Below are 19,667 nucleotides of genomic sequence, written 5' to 3'. Positions count from 1 at the left end.
TTACAAATATTGTATTAAATGACCTTCAGGCTGTGTGTATAAGGTGTATATTAAACATAAATGAATTGTGTGAATGTACACACCCTTTGTTTAATGCACAAATTTATTAAAAATATTGGCTAAAATGACCTTCAGGCTGTGTGTATAAGGTGTATATGAAACATAAATGCATTCTGTGCTTATACTTAGGTCCTATCACCATGATATCTCATTATGGTATGCAATTATTCCAAAATACGGAAAAATCCGATATCCAAAATACTTCTGGTCCAAAGCATTTTGGATAAGGGATACTCAACCTCTATATACACTTTTCAGAATAGAGGTTTTCCATTAGATGCTATGCTCACAAAGTGTGACCTATTCAGTCTGGTTGCTGGTGTTGGGGATATGGCAAGCATCTCTCACCACTCCCCTCTGCATCTGTTTCACAATCTCTGGCTGGTCTCTGCTCCTGTGGCATTCCCCTGGATGCCACCATCTCGCCAATGTTTCCTCCTGTTTGGTCTCTATCTTTGCAGAGCCCAACCAAATTACCTAGGAGGTGTGTCTCTCCATCAGCTGTTTTCCAACGGGCTTCTTCCCCTTTGACTTGGAGTCCTATTTAAATCCTTTTCTCCCACAGCACATTGTCAGATCCTTCTGCTTGACAGCCTGGCTGCTACAGTCCAATACTGTGTTTTTTTTTACCATCTCCTGTGGATACTCTGCTTGAACTTTTAGTGCCTCTTATGGATACTTTTCTAGATCTTCTAATGCCTTCTGTAGATATTCTGCGGGATCTTCAAGTGCCTCCTGTGAATACTATGCTGGTCTTTCAAGTTCCTCCTGTTAATACTCTGTTGTTTCTCCAATACCTTCAGAGGATTTTTTTCTGGATCCTATTCTCTCTTTCCCTACAGACGTGCATTTCAGCTGCCTCCTATAAAGACTCCCTAGTTATTATTTTCAGACTCAGCATCAATTTACATTACAGGATTGTTTTATTTCAGTGCCACACAGGAATGCTGCAGTGAAGCCCAAATGCCTTTGCAGGAATCCCTGGTAGATATGAATACCCCATAACACTCCTCACCTCTGAGTTGTTCCTAGTCTATGATAACACCAAACTCTATTAATACTAGTGAATCATAGTTACATAATTTCATAGTTGTTGAGGTTGAAAAAAGACAAATGTCCATCGAGTTCAACCTATGTTAATTAAATGCTGTATCCTTGGATATTTTTTTCAGCTAGGAAATTATATTAATCAATATGGAATCTACTTTATATGCCATTTCCATAATACCAGATGTGATCATCTTGGATTTTACTGATAAGTCAAACTATAAGGGAGGGATTCAATTCTTTTCACCCCTTTCCACACCCGTACTGTTTCAGCCCTCGGGGGCGTGGTATCATTATTTCAGCTCGCTACCCTTGAAGTAGTGAGGCACCCAACCCTTTACTAGGCTAAACCTGATTACTATGGGTGCGATAGATCATTTTAGACAGGAGATAGGGTGAAATTCAAATGATATATCACATCCAAAGTGTTGTTCATTTTGTTACTGAATCAGGTATATATGTACATGGAATTGAGGGACATTATATGTAAAAGAAAGTATGAACCTGACTTTTTCAAATCTTTTCAAAGTGATTTTAAAGATAAGATTGTGTTATTAACTATTATATAAATATCCATTAGTGATTTGGTATATTAATAATAATCTCTTGGGCATGATTCTGCTGGCTATTTTATTTCTCCTCTTTTTTCAGTATGTCCCAACCTCAACTTGGGTGATTTTAACATACTCACTAATTAATCTCTTTCTCTGTGTTGCCCCAAATTAAACTTTAAACATCTTCCCGCAATCCAGCATTGTGGAATTTATCTTCGTTTTATTAAGATGACCACTGACTTAATCTTGTCCTTAGTTTATAATGTCTGTCCTCTCTCATAAAGGGGCCTAATTATTAAGGTGGATGGGCCTGGTACATATGCAGAAACAGAAGTCTATTGTGCAGCATTTCCTTGTGTACCTCAAGGATTAGTCCAAGGGTTTGTCACACTCTTCCAAGTGAAAAGGACCAGGGTAAGTGAGGAATTTAAAGGCAGGTGTAGAAGCATTCAAATAGGTCTACAGAGCAGAACAGGGGGATCCTTATGAATTGATGTTGACTTTAGTCCAAAAAAAGTCTTTAGGGTTAATGGTAACTGAAAATCTGGACATTTTTTGCATACCTCAGGGAGGACTAGTTTGGTTAGCATGACATTGTGACCTCACCTGGAGAGGTTGGTTGCCAAAGAACAAACAGAGTTCCTGTAGGAAGATTCGATCTGGTGCTGATAAAGGTATGGGAAATGGTGAACTTGGGGTTATAGAATAATTCATTTGTAAGTAGTGTAGCTGCTTTAATCTGATGTACAGTAAGTACTCATTTTGTGTGTTTGGACCTTCATAAGGTGCAGTATATATGGTATCTATGTCTGATGCATAGCTACTGAATATGCCTAGGGTTGATGAGCACAGCAATCAACTAGGAAAGTTATTCTGCTGTCTAGGATATTGTATTCTATAGCATACATTGGATGCATATTTAAATATTCTTCAAGATGTGCTAAAGTCTATATGAAAGGCAAGATTAACAGTTAATCTTAAGAGGTGGGCCCTTAGGAAGAAATAGACTAAATTATTCTGGTACTTTGTGGGTATTGACTCAATGCATTGATTGACATTGTTCTGGCATTAAATAACCCCTCAGAACCTTTTATTAAAAAGCATTTATATATTTTTTTAGGCTTAGCAGGTTATGAGAGAAGATTCAGTTCTCTGTTCACAACCTTAGCAGCCTGTTTATCAGATTTATTTTTCACTGATAAATATTCTTTATCCAGATTAATACAATTGATTTATATTAGTTGCGCCTGATCATTTCTCTTAAAATAGCTATATAGAGTTACCAAATATGTTTATCAGATTACTTTTTAAAAAGGTTGGCTATAAATAAGTTGGTACTGTATGGTCCCCTGATTGTTAAACTGTTTTTTTTTTTTTTTTTTTTTTTTTTGCTGTCAAGTGCATATTTTCTGAGAGTCCTGGCTCCTGATTTTACCAAACAATTTATGTTGCAGACTGATGCTTCTGATGTAGGTTTATGGGCTGTATTATTCTAGGAGGTTGGTAAGTACTCATTTATGTGATTGTCACTAACCATGTTTCCTTTAGGTGGCTCCATTTATGAGAGATGCTAATGCCCATGTCCAGAGGTGTTACCTGGTCCTCAAACCTTTTTATTTCGAGGGCTTCAATGACCTGGACTTTTTGCTGAGGACTGGGTTGGCATGTCAGACTTCCACATTGGGTCATCATGAAACCCTCTGTAACAAGGGAGGTACTGTATGTGGACTGCCACAAGAAACAAAGGGGATAAGCACCTGGGTTTACCCCTCCCCTTCTCATAAGTGACATTTCTGGCCTATTTGAGGTCTTAGTTTCAATATTTAGATGACTAGAGTGGAGGAAGAATGTCTGCTATATGTTTCTCTCACTACAAAGCATGAATTACTGTTTATTTCTTTAAAGTAATGTTGCTGTATTTTGCAGTGGACACTAACTAACAACGCTGTTTTTCACCTGAAATATCGACATCAGAACATGCTTGGAGGCAACCCAATATAGTTTGTTTTTAGGGTTTTTTGTTTACTTATTTGGCTTTCAAATTGAGTTAAAGCAAAAGTAATTTCAAAAAGTACAAAATAATTGGTCGCTGCTGATTAATATTTTGAAATAATTACTTTACTTACACTTTACCAAAAGCTTTTACACAGTCTGATATCGTGCATAAAATCAATTGTACCTTCATATTAATTGATTACTCTGTTAGGCAGGCAGATCTGCATTTCAGATAAATTAACAAAAACTGACTTAGTGACGATGAATCCAATACATTTACATTTTAAAAAGTGCTCAATTATTTTGCATGTATAGTCTTATGTGTCACAGTTCAAGTACTTAATAGACAAATATTAAATGAAGTGTACTTGTTCAAAATATAATTTTATTTAGCACCCTCAAAGCAGAGCATTATTAAGTTACTCTGTCACATAAAATGATTGAGGCTTTAATATGTAACAGCTGGTTACCACAATGTCTGTAGTACTGCAGGGCAGCCTTTGGCAAATAAAGTCAGGGAAACACAACCAATGTATTATGTTAATAGCTTCAATATAATTAGCAAAGAAAAAAAATAGTAACAAAACCGAATACTTATTTAAAGTGGCATTTTGATTTGCAATTCTTAATAACATTATAGAAACCTATAATCTTATCCAAATATTGCAGACATTTTCAAGCCAATAAAAGAATGAACTCTTTCAAGCTAATAAGAATTTTAGTGTGTGTGTGTGTGTGTGTGTGTGTGTGTGTGTGTGTGTGTGTGTGTTGATTAATTGCCTTAAATTGAAAATAATCTTAATTAGTCCATGTGGGATATGGTTTGTTATTCATCATAATTTTGTATTTCTTAAGTGAAATTATTCAGTTTGCCCTTGAGTACACAACATGAGTTATATAACCATCAATTATGTTTTTTTTAAATAAAAAGACTTTCTTGTCAAAGATTGTTTGTCAATTTTGCATTAACAAATTAAAAATTAAAAAGAATTGAAAAGGAGATGGGGCTACAATGTTCACTCATGGGGGCTAATTCAGACCTGATCGCTAGGCTGCGTTTTCGTACAGTGGGCATTCAGGTCTAAACTGCGCATGCGTATGCATTGCAATGCGCAGGTGCATCGTGCGGGTACAAAATGGAAAGACGCTCAGCGATGGGTTTGTGCAAAGGATCCATTTGCACGGGCGTTCGCAAGGAGATTGACAGGAAGGAGGTGTTTGTGGGTGTCAACTGACTGTTTTCTGAGAGTGTTTGGAAAAACGCAGGCAGGATTGTCCAAGTGTTTGCAGGGCGGATGTCTGACGTCAATTCCAGTCCTGAACAGGGTGAAGCGATCGCAGTGGAAGAGTAAGTCCTGGGCTACTCAGACACTGCACAAAATCAGTTTGTACAGGTCTGCTACACATGCATTCGCACACTTGAACAGCTAAAATACCCTCCCCCTGTAGGCGACAACTATCTGATCGCAGTAGTGCAAAAATCGCCTGCTATCAATCTGGTCTGAATTAGGCCCATTGTTTGGCTTTTAAAGAGCTGTTTATTAATAACAAAAACTTTTCCAATCAGGCCCTTAACTGTCCAGTATTTAGATAAGCACCAATGTAATTTAAAACACAAACTGGATGCTGCAGCAAGGTGTCAAGCCTGCAAGAGCATGTAAGACATAACTGTTATTGGCCTATTTTATTGATTTTATTTTTCTGCATGGTTCCTAAATAGCATTATTTTTTAATGTTGTGGCTCTATTGGATTATAATAACTTTCAACCAGCAATGCAACATCCTGCTAATAACCTTTAACCGCAACAGTCATTCACCAACCAAGTACTTTAGCTGGTCCCTACAGTTTATTAACAGTGGGTGGTAGTGTCACATTCCACTCATCTTTCCCCAGTTTTCCTGTATCTGATTATCTTCCTGGAGGACACTAAAACTCTTGTACATATGCTTATCATCTCTTGTATTGACTACTGTAATCTGAAGAGCTGTGGCTAGGTGAGTGAAGGGGTGAGCAGAGAGCATTGCAATGCCTGCCATATTATATAGAGAGCGTCACAGTGACCATTATATAATACAGGTATTGTAGCACGATAATGCCGACCATATAATGCAGAGATCAATGCAGTGACCACCATATAATACAGGGAGCAATGCAGTGACTCCCATGTCACTGAAACAACCCATGCCACTGATACTGCAGTGCTTACTGGTGGGAGGCCACTGCCCCAGTACCATCTACATCATTGAATATTCTACACGGCTCATAAACCTTATCCATTGCCCCTCTCTGTCTTCCCCTCCCTTCTTCTACATGTGTACTTCCTGTGTCTCTCCATTCAACCTACATGTGACAGTCTCTTTATCTGTCTCCTCCCTATGTTGATGTATCAGTATGGCTGGTGTAATGGATAACATTATTGTTTCACCAAAACCATAACTGTGTAAAGTTTGTAATTTCTTCCCTGTTCTTGCATGGGTTTCCTCCAGGTACTCTGGTTTCCTCCCATGAGTGTGAGCATGCAAGCGTAAGTATGAGCATGCATATATATATATTTAGGGCAGACTAGATATGCAAAAAGCTTCTTATCTGCTATCAAATTCTATGTTTCTGTGTGTGGCAGCTTCCCCCTTCTGCAGGTCTCCTACCTTTCCCTTCACTTAACAGCCATTTAATAATAACATTTATTATTAAATGTTTGCAGCAAATATTAAGTATCACCCAAATGTATAACAGAGGGACCGCATCAGATATCTCTCATATCTGTGGTGATCACTCCATTTCTGACAGTAACCGCAACTTATTGGGGATGCGTTGCTGTCAGATTTACCAAACTTGGACCCCACAGCTAACACCTGTCTGAAGATGTCATTGTGCTGCTATAGTCTATGGGCTACACTTCACAAACTTAGCAAGCAGAGGGTTCCTCCAGGAGCACATCCCAGCTATGGCTGCAATGCATGTGTGGTCAGTGGTTCACACAAGTGCTGGAGTCCTGACTCAGGAGTAAATACATCACAGGAATGGGCTCCATTCCAAGACCTTTTCCCTGTCTGTGTTGAATTCATCCATTCCACAAATATAATCTCATATTGCAATGTAGTTTTAGGTGCTAATGTTGTGCCAAGCTTGCATTGCAAATGTGATTATTGATAAATGGGACCCTTAGCAGGGCCGGCAAACACAAGCGTGGCACCCAGTACAGTCATAGTTTTGGGACTCCCAAACCCTTTCATGTAGGAACAGAGTTTGAAATGAGCATGGGTTAAAGTGGTACTATAGCGTTGGTGAGAGAAACTTATCAAGGATTACATTTCTGTGCACACACATCGTTGAGTACAGGAAATTTTAAGTAAATGGCCAAGACACCAGAATCTTTAGGGATTTTTATTAGAGCTGTGAAGCTCGGTTCCCCTAAAATCCAAATCCACTTAAATTTTGTGGATCTGAACTGAACCAAAACCCAGTCCAGATACCCCGAGGAGATCAGGTCTGAACCAAGTCCTGGTTTGAATCTTCCTGTGGTTTGGAATCTGAATTTCGTGTTTCAGATTGCAAAAATGACACCATTTTAGCTGTTTTTTTTTCAATGATTATAGATTTTTTTCATCGATTTCAAACCAAACCGACATCCGAACCAAAACACACGATGGTAGTTTTGCCAAAACCAAAACATAAAGATGAATTAAAACCAAAACCAAAAAATAATATTAAATATAATTTTGTTGCATGAGATTATTAAAATGAGAGGAAAGGTTGGACATAGTAACATAATATTCGAGGTTGAAAAGAGGCAAAATGCCCATCGCGTTCAACCTGTTTATTGTATTAAGTTGAGTTGATTTTAATATACCTGCTGAAGAATGTTTTATGACTAGTTAACAACTACAAATCATGTTACACCCGGATTAACAACTTCAATATATTAAGTGTTGTAACCTTGGATATCCTTTTCAATCAGAAATCATCCAATACCCTTTTAAATGCATTTACAGTGTCCACCATTACCACCTTCCCTGGCAAGGAATTCCAAATCCTTATTGCCCTAACAGTGAAGAACCCTTTCCTCCGTTGCATGCAAATTTTCTCTCCTCCAGCCTCAGTGAGTGCCCTTATGTCCTAAACAGCATTCTTTTAATAAATAATTCCTCTGATAACTTTGTAGTGCCCCTTTACATATTTGAAGACATTAATAATGTCTCCTCTTAGACGCCTCTTTTCCAGTGTATACATGTTCAACCTAGTAAGCCTTTCCCCGTAATCCAGTCCCTCAAGCCCTTTAATCAATTTAGTAGCTCACCTTTGAACCCTCTCGAGTTCACCGGTATCTTTTTTATACAGTGGTGCCCAAAACTGAACACAATATTCCAGGTGCGGATGTACCAATGATCTGTACAGCGGCAGAAATACATCCTCGTCTCTTGTCTCAATTCCCCATTTTATGCACGCTAACACCTTACTTGCCTTCTTTACTGCGCTTTGACATTGTATACGTTTATTATGTTTATTATCAATGAGTACCCCCAAATCCTTTTCAAAAACTGTTACCCCTAGACTTTCCCCGTTTAATATGTAGGATGCAAGTTTGTTTTTAGTCCCGAAATGCATAACCTTGCATTTTTCTATATTGAACCTCATTCTCCATTTGGACAGGGTGCATTTAATGAAGTGAGCATTTTTGTGTTAAAGGACATATTGCCATTCAAGTTCCTTAAAAAACTACCATGAGCTGACTTAAATCAGGACATATACTATTCTTACCATAGTTCTTAAACGGGATGTCATTTACACCTTTTAGTTGCACTTTAACAGAAAAGTGCCTGAATAGACTAACTTATGTTTCATGCGTACAAAAGTGCAACATGTAATATATGCCAGTTCACCTCAGTTTCTGTCCCCTCCACACATACCTGCCATCCACTGTAGCTGGCCCGACCCCCTCCCTGCTGTTCACTAAACCCTCACTTCAACACAGCACTGTCCTGAACCCCAGTGGCTTCATCACGACACCCCATCCCAGTTGCTCTGCCCCAAACACCCCTCCCTCCGTGGCTAAATCCCAATCTCTCCACACAGGTGTTTCATCCCGCACCCCCAAACACCCATATACTGTTTATGGCAGCCAGTCCTCCTGTCAAGTCTACAGCTATAGCACTCCTTTTCACATGGGCACTCCGCAAATGGGCTCCTGATGCATCAGACATGTCCATGTGATGTTCAAAATCTTTGCCAAGTGATTACTAATTTTATTCAGTGATAATGATGGGTAGGCACTGCTAGTATATACAGTTGTCTGTGTGTATGTACGACAATTACTGAACTGATGTTGATAGGGATTTCACTGAAATGTCCCTCAAGATCCTCCAAATTCATGGACTATTTGAAACATCTCGCTTTCATGTTAATTGTCTAATTAGCAAAAAAAAATGTAAATGGTGTGAGGACATCTTGTGGCCAAAAAGTAGAATGCTATTAGGCCACAAATTAGAGTCTGAGCAGCATCTTGTTAATCGGCTATACACAAAAAAAAACACCACATGTACTGTACAGTACGTAAATACACAATACATGCAGATACATATATATATATCCTAACAATCCACTTCCTGGAACTTGCAGGGATGAACCAGCACACCTTTGCACATAGCCAAATACTTATTTAATCATCCTGTTAGCAGCATAAACATATAGCAGCATGGCTATAGTCATAAACATGACCCAGGGTAAACATCATATACTTGCAGCATGTCACTGTCAGGTTGGGGAGTTGTGCTCTGAACCCTCTTTGCTACAGCTTTTCAGCATGTCCTAACAGCTCTTTTGTGTCTCCTTCCTCAAGGGACTGCCAACACAGCTACACATGAGACTATCCTTATATCCCTTCACCTAAATGCCATTATTGGAAAATTAATCTCACTGGTTGCAGTGATCCTGTTCATGCCGTCACCATGGCAACAACCTGATGCCAGAAGTAACATCATGGATGTAACCAATGTTGCCCGCCCGGAATCAGGAGGACAACACATCAGTTCCCCTGCACCCGGAAGTGATGCAATGTGCAATAATGATAGTATCATAATTCATCCTATGGATAAAGGTGGGGCAATTGTGGTATTAAATCACACGGACTACGTGAGTGAAGTGATGAGTCAGTTATCAGACTCTAGCTGTTATAACCAGCTGATGTTGATCCTACGGTCGCTTCAAAAAGGAGATAGACTCTATTATTCAGCTAGGATGTTCTAATGGCTGGATTAATAAACAGACAGCTACATTTTTGACACAAGAATTTCCACAAATTCTCCTCCTATACACACTTCCCAAGGTACACATGTCCCTAGGAAAGTCCCCAGGGAGGCCAATAATATCATCCAGGGGATCGTTGAGCCAAATCCTTTCACAATACACTATGTGGATTATTTTCTGCAGCCCATTGTATTAAATACTGCCTAATATATTAAGGATACTGCAGATTTTTTTAAATAAACTATCAACAGTTCGTCAGCCAGGTGAGAATTGTCTAATGGTTACATTAGATGTCGCTAGTTTATATATAAACATTGAGCATATGGAAGGGATGCAGGCTATCAGGGAGATCGTGTCCTCCAGTTCACAGTATGGGGTTCCACCAGTCAAATTTTTATTATTACTTATGGAAGTGATTCTGCATAAGAACTATTTTTTGTTCAATTATTCTTTTTATTTACAGTTAAGAGGAACAGTGATGGGGTTGAACATGGCCCCATCGTACGCTAACCTCTTTATGTATAATTTTGAATGGAGTAACATCATGAATCACCCACATTTTTCCAAATGTATTCTTTTTTATGTGAGATATATAGATGATCTCTCCATACTGATGACTCTGGGCATTGAAGCCGTTACCTGGTGCAATTAGGGTTTCATGTACCCATAGTTATGACAAGATAGAGCTTCTTGATGTATGTGTCAAACAAACAAGGGATGTGTTCTCTACCGAATTGTTTAAAAAACAGACTGATAAGAATACCTTGTTAGCAGCAACTAGCTTTCACCCTCAACCATTGAAAAAAGGTTTACCGTTTTCCCAATTAATTCCTCTAGTATGAATAACATCAGATAAACACAAATTACCAGCAGCATTGGAACAAATGGGACAAAATTTGTTGAAAGGGGCTACAATTCCGGTGAGGTGCAGTTACCTATCAGGAAATGCCTGGGTTTGAGAATGGAGGACCTACTTAAGCCAGTTGTTAAGGAGGACAAACTGTCCCGCTTGGTTTTTGCCAGTACCTATTCCATTACATCCTTGATCACCAAGAGAGCAATTCATAAAAATTGGCACATTAGGCAAGAGGATCCTGTGTTATGTGAAATCTGCAAGGACGTACCCAGGTTCTGTTACAAATGGAGCAGCATCTTAAAAGATCAGATTGCCCGCTCAGATGTTAGCCCACGTGTGGGACAAGGTGATCATTGGCTGAAACTGAAAAAGGGTGCATTTAAATGTAAAGTTTGCATAAACTACCAGCATATGCTCACTGGAAATGCTTTACAACATCCAACTGAGGGGACTGTATATAATTTGAAACATTGTATGAGCAGTGATAGGCGTTATGTCACTTATGTGATCATCTGCCCATGGAAGAAGCTCTATGTGGGCAAAAATATACGGATGTTTAAAGGAATGCAATGCACAGGTTTTCAATCAAAAAAGCCGGGATTAAAATCAAAGACCAAACACCACCTGTTGCCAAACACTTTATACAACATGGACATACTATGAAGGATTTTTTATTTATGCCGATCGATCATGTACCACCATTAAGAAGGGGGCACAGACATAAGCTGTTGCTGCAATAAGAATGTAGATGGATTCATCAATTCAAGACCACGGTACCACATGGATTGAATGAGGAATTCACTTTTTCATCCTTTTTATGAAGATATATCTATGGGTTATTGATGCCTTTTGATAAGTAGTTACAGTACATGTGACTATGTATTTTTTGAATAACATTTGGAGTGATAGCCTACTAAGGTTATTAGGAGAGTAGTGAGGAGTGCAGTGTCTTTATTCGGTATACAGGATTTTGTGTCATTTTTATATGTATTTTCTATACAGTATTTGTGCAATGTGGTTTAAGTATTTTGCCTTTAAGTGCACACTTGTTATAAGATGTTATGGGACTCTTTAAGTAGGCACAGGCTGCACACTGATTTCATTGCTGTACACCATTATGGTGTATACTGGTATATTTCTGTGCGGCCCGTGGAGTACTTTAAATGTTATGTGACACCGATTAGGATTATTTGTTTATATTTTGTTTATGTTTTGATTGTTTTGATTTTGGTTATCCCGATTGCATCACTTCCAGGTTCAGGGGAACAGATGTTTTGTCTTCCTGATTCCGGTTGGACTACATTGATTCCACCCATGATGTCACTTCAGGCACTGGGTTGTTGCCATGGTGATGGCCGGGATCAGCCTGAGGCATGCACAGGATCACTGCAGCCGGGAGGTGTGGGATGCACATGCAGCAGGTGAGATTAATTTTCCAATAAAGGCATTTAGGTGAGGGGATATAAGGATAGTCTCATGTGTAGCTGTGGTGGCAGTCCCCTGAGGAAGGAGACACAAAACAGCTGTTGGGACATGCTGAAATGCTGTAGCTAAGAGGGTTCAGAGCACAACTCCCCAACCTGACAGTGACATGCTGCAAGTATATGATGTTTACCCTGGGTCATGTTTATGACTATATTTATGTGAAAACACATAAACACACATTCATTCATACATACATACATACAGACAGACACACACACACACACACACACACACACACACACACACACACCAATCCTTTCTCATCAGGAAGCCTTTAAAGAGATAATTTACTGTTCTTCTGCCAGCAGCAGCTCTTCATGTAATGGGGGTGGGGGTGGGCAGAGCTTGTGTGCATGTGTGTGTGTTTGTGGATACAGTATATGTATGTATATACAGGTTGAGTATCCCATATCCAAATATTCTGAAATACAGATTTTTTTTGAGTGAGACTGAGATAGTGAAACCTTTGTTTTCTGATAGCTCAATGTACACAAACTTTATTTAATACACAAAGTTATTAAAAATAATGTATTAAATTACCTTCAGTCTGTGTGTATAAGGTGTATATGAAACATAAATTAATTGTGTGTATGTACACAAAATTTGTTTAATGCAGTCATTAAAAATATTACCTAAAATTAGCATCAAGCTGTGTGCGTATAAAAGGTGTATATGAAACATAAATGCATTCTAGGCTTAGACTTGGGTCCCATTGCCATGATATCTCATTATGGTATGTGATTATTCCAAAATATGGAAAAATCCGATATCCAAAAAACTTCTGGTCCCAAGCATTTCGGATGAGGGATACGCAACCTGTATGTATATGTATATATATATATATATACACACACACACACATATATATATAGATCCAAAGAAGTTGCACTCGCATACAGAACTATCACAACTGCTGGGATGCAATAGCCAGAGATCAGTCCCCTCCAGAAGCTGTTTCAAATATAGAAAAAGTGACAAGGAACGCACTCACCAGTCTTCTTCAATAGTGAAAATAAGATTTGTTTAATTCAGCTCACATAATTTACAGGGTCCAGGTCAATGTTTCGGTCCTATATGGAACCTTTTTCAAGACCAAAATTTCAGGCAGGGGATATGGCAGCCTGAAATTTTGGTCTTGACAAAGGTTCCATAGTGGACCGAAACGTTGACCTGGACCCTGTAAATTATGTGAGCTGAATTAAAGAAATCTTATTTTCACTATTGAAGAAGACTGGTGAGTGCGTTCCTTTTCACTTTTTCTATATATATATATATATATATATATATACTGTATATATATATATTTTATATATATATATATATAGAGATTATAAGTTTGTATGTATGTTTGCGATAAACTCGAGAGCAACTGGTTTTGAATTGGGTTTTCACTGAAATATTCCTTAAAATTGTCAGATCAAATTTGACGGAATCATATTGCTGTCATGATAATTGGCTAAATACTTTATTGATTAAAATAATCAATGCATAAAATCATCTCTTTCGTTGTACCACAAAGTAGGTAATTCAGGGGTCAGAGCCACACATGGGTAATGGGCAGGGGCGTAGCCAGAATTTTCTGGGCCCCATAGAAACATTTTGAAGAGGCCCCCTTCCCAATGCTTCTAGAGAGACACTTCTCTGCAGCAGTTGGTAATTTTATTATTCATTTATTATCTATTACCTGTTATTTATATAGCGCAAACATATTCTGCAGCGCTTTACAGAGAATATTTGGCCATTCACATCAGTCCCTGCCCCAGTGGAGCTTACAATCTATATTCCCTACCACATGTTCATGTACAGACACATTCACACTAGGGTTAATTTTGGTTGGAAGCAAATTAACCTACCAGTATATTTTTGGTATGTCCTTTAATACTGCCCTAATTGATTTTCTGAACCATAGTAGAGCATTATTTAATATTTTGCCCCATAATAGTGCCCTAGTTTCTTTTATGAATCGCAGTAGTGTTTAAGTTCACCCTATGTCACATTTCAGAGCTGCCAGTACACATTATGCCGCACAGTATCCACATTTCACTTTATGATATATACTGCTCCCTGTTCATATTGTGCCACATTACAGTGCCCTGGTTCTTATTATATAACATTAAAATGACCTCCAGTTAATCTTATACCACACTACAATGAGCAGGACCCCCACGTACCACTCAATGGCAAAAAATGTATATAACACATGTAACGTTGACAGGAAAAGTGGCCCCTCTCAGCTCTGGGCACCTGTAGCATAGATAGGTGTGTGGGCAAAGACTCTGCAGGAGTGAGCTGCGTGTGCAAGGAGCAGGTTGTGAGGTGGGCTCCAGCTGCAGAGAGTTTTACATAGGGGGTTTCCCTGCTGGCTTCGCATAGCTTCAGGGGAGAAAGCTCCCTGAATATGGACTGCATCTGTAGCACTGTAAGTGCAATGACAGTACACCCTGGAGCCACAGTAATAGGCTACCAGCCAGTGGCAGAAGGGGCCAGTTGTTCCATTAATGTGGACTTCCCCAAACTGCAGGAGGGTGCACCTCTGAGTGAATATTTAACTCAAGGTTGAGTGGCAACAGCTGTTGCCAGCCTGAGTGTTGGTGAAGCAGGAGGGTCCTGGCCTTTGGACACTGGGGAGAATGTGTCAGCATCCCCGGGAGACACAAAGGATGAGGAGGAGATGGAGACAGATGAGAATTACTCTATTAAAGAACTGCAGTGAGAAAGCATGTCTCTGAGCAAAAATTCCAAGTAAAAAGAAAAGAAACTCATGCTATAAATGGGAGAGGCTGATTCTGAAAGAAGACCTATGTGTACTGACATTTGCCCTTGAAAGGGTTAACGCTCAACTGGCAGTGTATCGGTTACATAAGAAAAGAAAAGAAAAAAGTTATATACCTGTTGTTTCCTGTGAGTCTGTGGTGAAAGATACTCAAGAAATGAAGGTCTGTCAATCGGACAAAGTTCTGTTGTGGAGGTACCAATGGCTGTGGAGATTGGGGCTGGGGAGGCATCTACCCAAGATTCAGCTGTGATGCAGGCAGGAAAGGGTGCACAGGATACTGATGTGGCAAGTGCAGCAGTAATTGCTGCTGAACTTGCTGGGCCAATGCCCATGCTGTGTGAACCTTCTACTGCTGGTGTAGCAGCTGAAAGTGAAGGTCTGGAAATGGAGCGTTCTGACTTCCAGCTAAGGATGGATATAATTGGTGTGGAAATCTTGTTGGTGGCAAGGGCGAAAAATGGCACTGAGACAGGCACCTCTGGGACAACTTTGGGAGCAGGTAGGTGTTCGGCACCGGATGGCAAACCAGGGGTTAATGCCCAAGAAGTGCAGTCTCTTTCTTCCACAGGTACAGAACAGCAGCACCAGCAATCAGCACAAGGAATGCCAATTTTGCATAAGAATAAACTGTCATTTGGTGAAAAACAAATCATTGAGACTGTATATGTACAAATGTTGGTGCCTGAAAGAACTCAAGTTGCAACTAAGTTATTACATAAAGGGCAAGTAAGAATGAATAAGGGGTCTGGGGAAGGTAATGCAATGTCTGTGCCATTGGTTGATGTACCTGTGAATGTCAATAAGCAATCAGTCCCAGGTACTCTTTCCTATGCAAACATGGTTAAAGCTAAGCCAGGTATAAGCACTAGTATTCTCCAAACAAATGTGGGATCAGGTCAGGTAGGGAAAGGAGAAATGTAATTACATTTAAATGGCTGGGAAAAGGTGAATCGCCTTCCAAAGAATGTTTTCTGCAAATTAACTTTAGTTCGGGGTTCCATGCAACTGACCTATACACCTGTTTCCATAAGTAAAAACTGCAGATTCCAAGCTGAGTTTTTATTCATATCAGGGACTTCAAGCCTTTTGGACAAAATGGCAGGCATATCAGTCATCTAAGCCATATGATGCACATAAAGCAGTGCTAGTTACAAAATAGGATAAGGTAAAGGTGAATATTTTGGTGAGGAATGAATCTATTCCTGTGCAATATGTAAAATACTGGTTAACAAGATTTTGTGATGTGGAATAAGATTTGATAAAGGTTGGCTTTACCATGGGAGTGTGGCGAGGAGCGTGGACTGCAATGGTCAAATTAAGGAATACAGACAGGGGTTTTGCAAACATTCCTTCTGCTGCCTATATCAGTAGAGATCGCATACAATGTTTTTACCAGGGACAACCAAGAACATGTTTTCGTTGTGGGGATTTCTGCCACTTAAGTAGCGATTGTACTATGACTAAATGTACTTTATGTGGTAAACTGGGACATACTTTGAAGGAATGTAACAATGTTACGTGTAATCTGTGTGGGGAGGAGGGTCACCCCTACAGCAGATGCCCCTGAGCAGAAAATAATATGGAGGAGGATGTGCCAACTGGGGGAGAGAAAGATGGTCAGAAGCAGGCATTTCAGTGGGTAACAGGTAAGGAAGCATCAGGTCAGGAGGGAAATCAGAAAACTGTGAATAAGGAGGTAACATCTGTTGTGGTAGTGAAAAATCCTACAGTAGTGAACCAAAATCATTCCTTTCAAGAAGTAAAGTAGTAAGAAAAAGAGAAAGGGGGAGGAAGCACAAGTGAGTTTAAGTAACCGGTTTGACTCTTTAACTTCAGATGAGGAAAATGAAGGGGAAATTGTTAGAAATGGGGGAGAGACAATTTTAGTCCCCAAGGTGAACAGACACAAAGCAAGGAAAGTGGTAGTAAGCCCTAAGGTATGGGTGGTGCAGGGAAAAAAACAGTAATGAAAAGAAATAGAATATTGGAAAGAAACAGGCAACAGAAATAGAATCTGATGTGGAAATCTAGGACAGTCTGAAATGGGACCCAGTTGGCACAGAGCTGGTTAAAAAAAAGTGTGTAAAGTATGGGGGATGGAAGTGACCTAAGTGATGTGAAATTAAGTGGTGGTGGGAAAAATTTAGAATCATCTGGTTCAGTAATAGGTCCAAGTATTCTACTGGAAGATAAGGTACTGGGTGATCAGTGCCTGGAAATTAAGTCTACTTGTGAACCACCAGACCCAGGACCCCCTCCTAGTGAGGAAAATGGTGATTAAGAAGGGTAAAGACACTTTTAAGAAGGTGACTAGTGAGAATGCTGGATCCTCTAGGAAGGTCTCAGCGATGTTTGTAAAGGAAAAGTGAGCAGGGTCCGCTTCTATAACCCAAAGAAACATGGATCCCCAACCCATACGATGTGCCACCATTAGTGTGGATTCCATAGTTTCTGAGCGAGCTCGTTTTATGGCCTTTGATTTTTCAATATATTTGAGATAGATTTTTTATTTTTGCAAGAGACCAGAATTAGTAGGTTGTACATCTTCCACAAGGTGAAAAGGGAGTGGAGACATGGGCCTTTCTACTGGTCTCTTGCGGCCGAGCCGTATAGTGGGGTGGCAGTGCTTTTTAATGGCATGGTAACCATGCACAAGGTTATAGAACTACAGGCAGGTAGATGTATGATTTTTGATGTCAACCTGATGGGAAATGATCTGAGGCTCATTAATATCTATGGGCCACAGTCAAAATGGGACAGGAAATGTCTCTTGAGGGAGATAAAACCGTTCTTTTTTATGGCTCAGCAGATTGTCTTTGGTGGTGATTTCAACACCGTTATTAGGCCAAAAGACAGGGGAGGTTCAAAGAAAGCCCTGGGCTCTGACTCTAATTTCTTAGTTAGTATGATTAGACATCCAGGTTTGGTAGATGTGCACGTTCGCCATTCTCCAGACCTCACAGGTTACACTTTCTTTAGTGGTAGTGGTAGTCAAAGATCTAGGATAGATAGGTTTTTTGTTAATGAGACCTCAAAAAATTTGCCTCCAGAGGTAAAGCCAGTAGAGTTCTCTGATCATGTTTTTCTCTCTGTCATTTTGAATGCTTCAGAAGCTACTCAGAAGGGGCAGGGCCTATGGTGACTGAATTCTGAGCTCCTAAAGGATTAAAAGATTAGACAATCCCTTAGACACTTCTTTCAATCTCAGGGAAAACTTTTGGAGGCTGGATGAAGTAGATCTGAGTGGTGTGAAGAAATTAAAAATAAAATTTGGAGATTCTTCAAGAGGTTGGTAGCAATAAAGAACTTGATAAAACAAAATGTCTACCAAAGTTTGAGAAGGAAATTAGACTTCTTGATTTCTGAGTGTGGAAATAGTGGGGAAATCTCCAGATTGAAGGCTCAGAGGAAGAAATATCAGTATAACCGACTGGATTCTTTGATTTTGGAAAGGGATTTTGTCAAATACCACTTGCCTGACCCTTACCAGAATTGTGGAAGATCAGTTGAGATGAAGGAGGTGAGGGGTCTTTATCACAAACAGGGTGTTCTTCGTGAGGATAAGGAAGGCATCTTGGGAGTCATTAGATCCGATTACTCCGATCTTTTGTCTGAGCAGCCACTTATCAGAGAAAGGATGGAAACATTTCTGAGGGAAATGCCTGGACTTTCTAATCCAGATGCCTCAATTGAAACTCTGGTAGGATTGTGATGGCAGGGGAAGTTAAGATGGAAATTGATAAGATAAATTGTAGGAAATCCCCAGGCCCAGATGGGTTAACATCTGATTTTTATCAAGTATTTGCAGACCTCTTGATTCCTCACCTAGTAGAAGTATATAATGAGTGCCTGGGTGAGGGAACCCTCCCTCCTTCTTTGAGGATATCTGCCCTCATATTACTTTCCAAGGGGAAAGATCCATCTCGTATTGATAACTGGCGCCCCATTGCCCTTCTCAAAACAGATAGGAAGATTTTGGCAAAGGTACTTTTTAACAGGTTGTCAGAATATTCAGAAAAACTACTTTCTCCATCTCAGCATTGTACGGTGAAGGTCTGAAGCACATTTAGTGCTGTCCTTGGTGTCTGGGAGAACATAGAGCAGTGCCGTGCTGAGAAATGGGGAAAATACTTGCTGGCATTGGATCAGTCTAAGGCTTTTGACCGAGTAAATCATGAGTACCTATGGGTCCTACTTGAAAGGTATGGTTTCCCAGTCAGGGTGGTGAATTGGCTCAGAACAATATACAGTCAGGCCGAGACCTGCCCACTTGTTAATGGTTGGGTGGGTCCTACTTTTGAGGTGAGTTCTGGAGTCTGTCAGGGTGTCCCCCTTCCTCAAACTTTGGTTAGGTGGTGGCCAGGTGAAAAATCCTCAAATTTGAAAAGGGTATCTTTCGATCTACATTGTCCAGAGCTTGAAAGTGACAAAGCAGTGGGGTCTGGAAGTGGGGGAAGTCAAAAGCCTTTCAATGAAGGAGTTGGGGGAAAGGATTTTGCGAACCCATTTTCATGTTCCACTGTCACTAAGGGATTGCGCAAGTGATGTCGCTTCTGCTGAATTAGCTCTCATAAATTCAGAGAGGATACCGTTGAAGTTTAGAGACATTGCCTGGCTTTCTTTCCATGGGAAGCTTTACGTAAAGGATAA

The 19,667-nt window shown here is 39.8% G+C and overlaps 1 protein-coding gene across 1 annotated transcript in view; it reads right to left on the bottom strand.

Moving 5' to 3' along the window:
• GRM8 (glutamate metabotropic receptor 8) overlaps window positions 1-19,667 on the bottom strand; it is a 1,527,000-nt gene that overhangs the window by 125,509 nt on the left and 1,381,824 nt on the right. The gene's annotated exons all lie outside the window — the stretch shown is intronic.

The sequence above is a fragment of the Pseudophryne corroboree genome, chromosome 6 (assembly GCF_028390025.1).
Source record: "Pseudophryne corroboree isolate aPseCor3 chromosome 6, aPseCor3.hap2, whole genome shotgun sequence".
Lineage (NCBI taxonomy): Eukaryota > Metazoa > Chordata > Amphibia > Anura > Myobatrachidae > Pseudophryne > Pseudophryne corroboree.
Note: the sequence above shows the minus strand (reverse complement) of the source record. Positions and strands in the feature narration are given on the sequence as shown.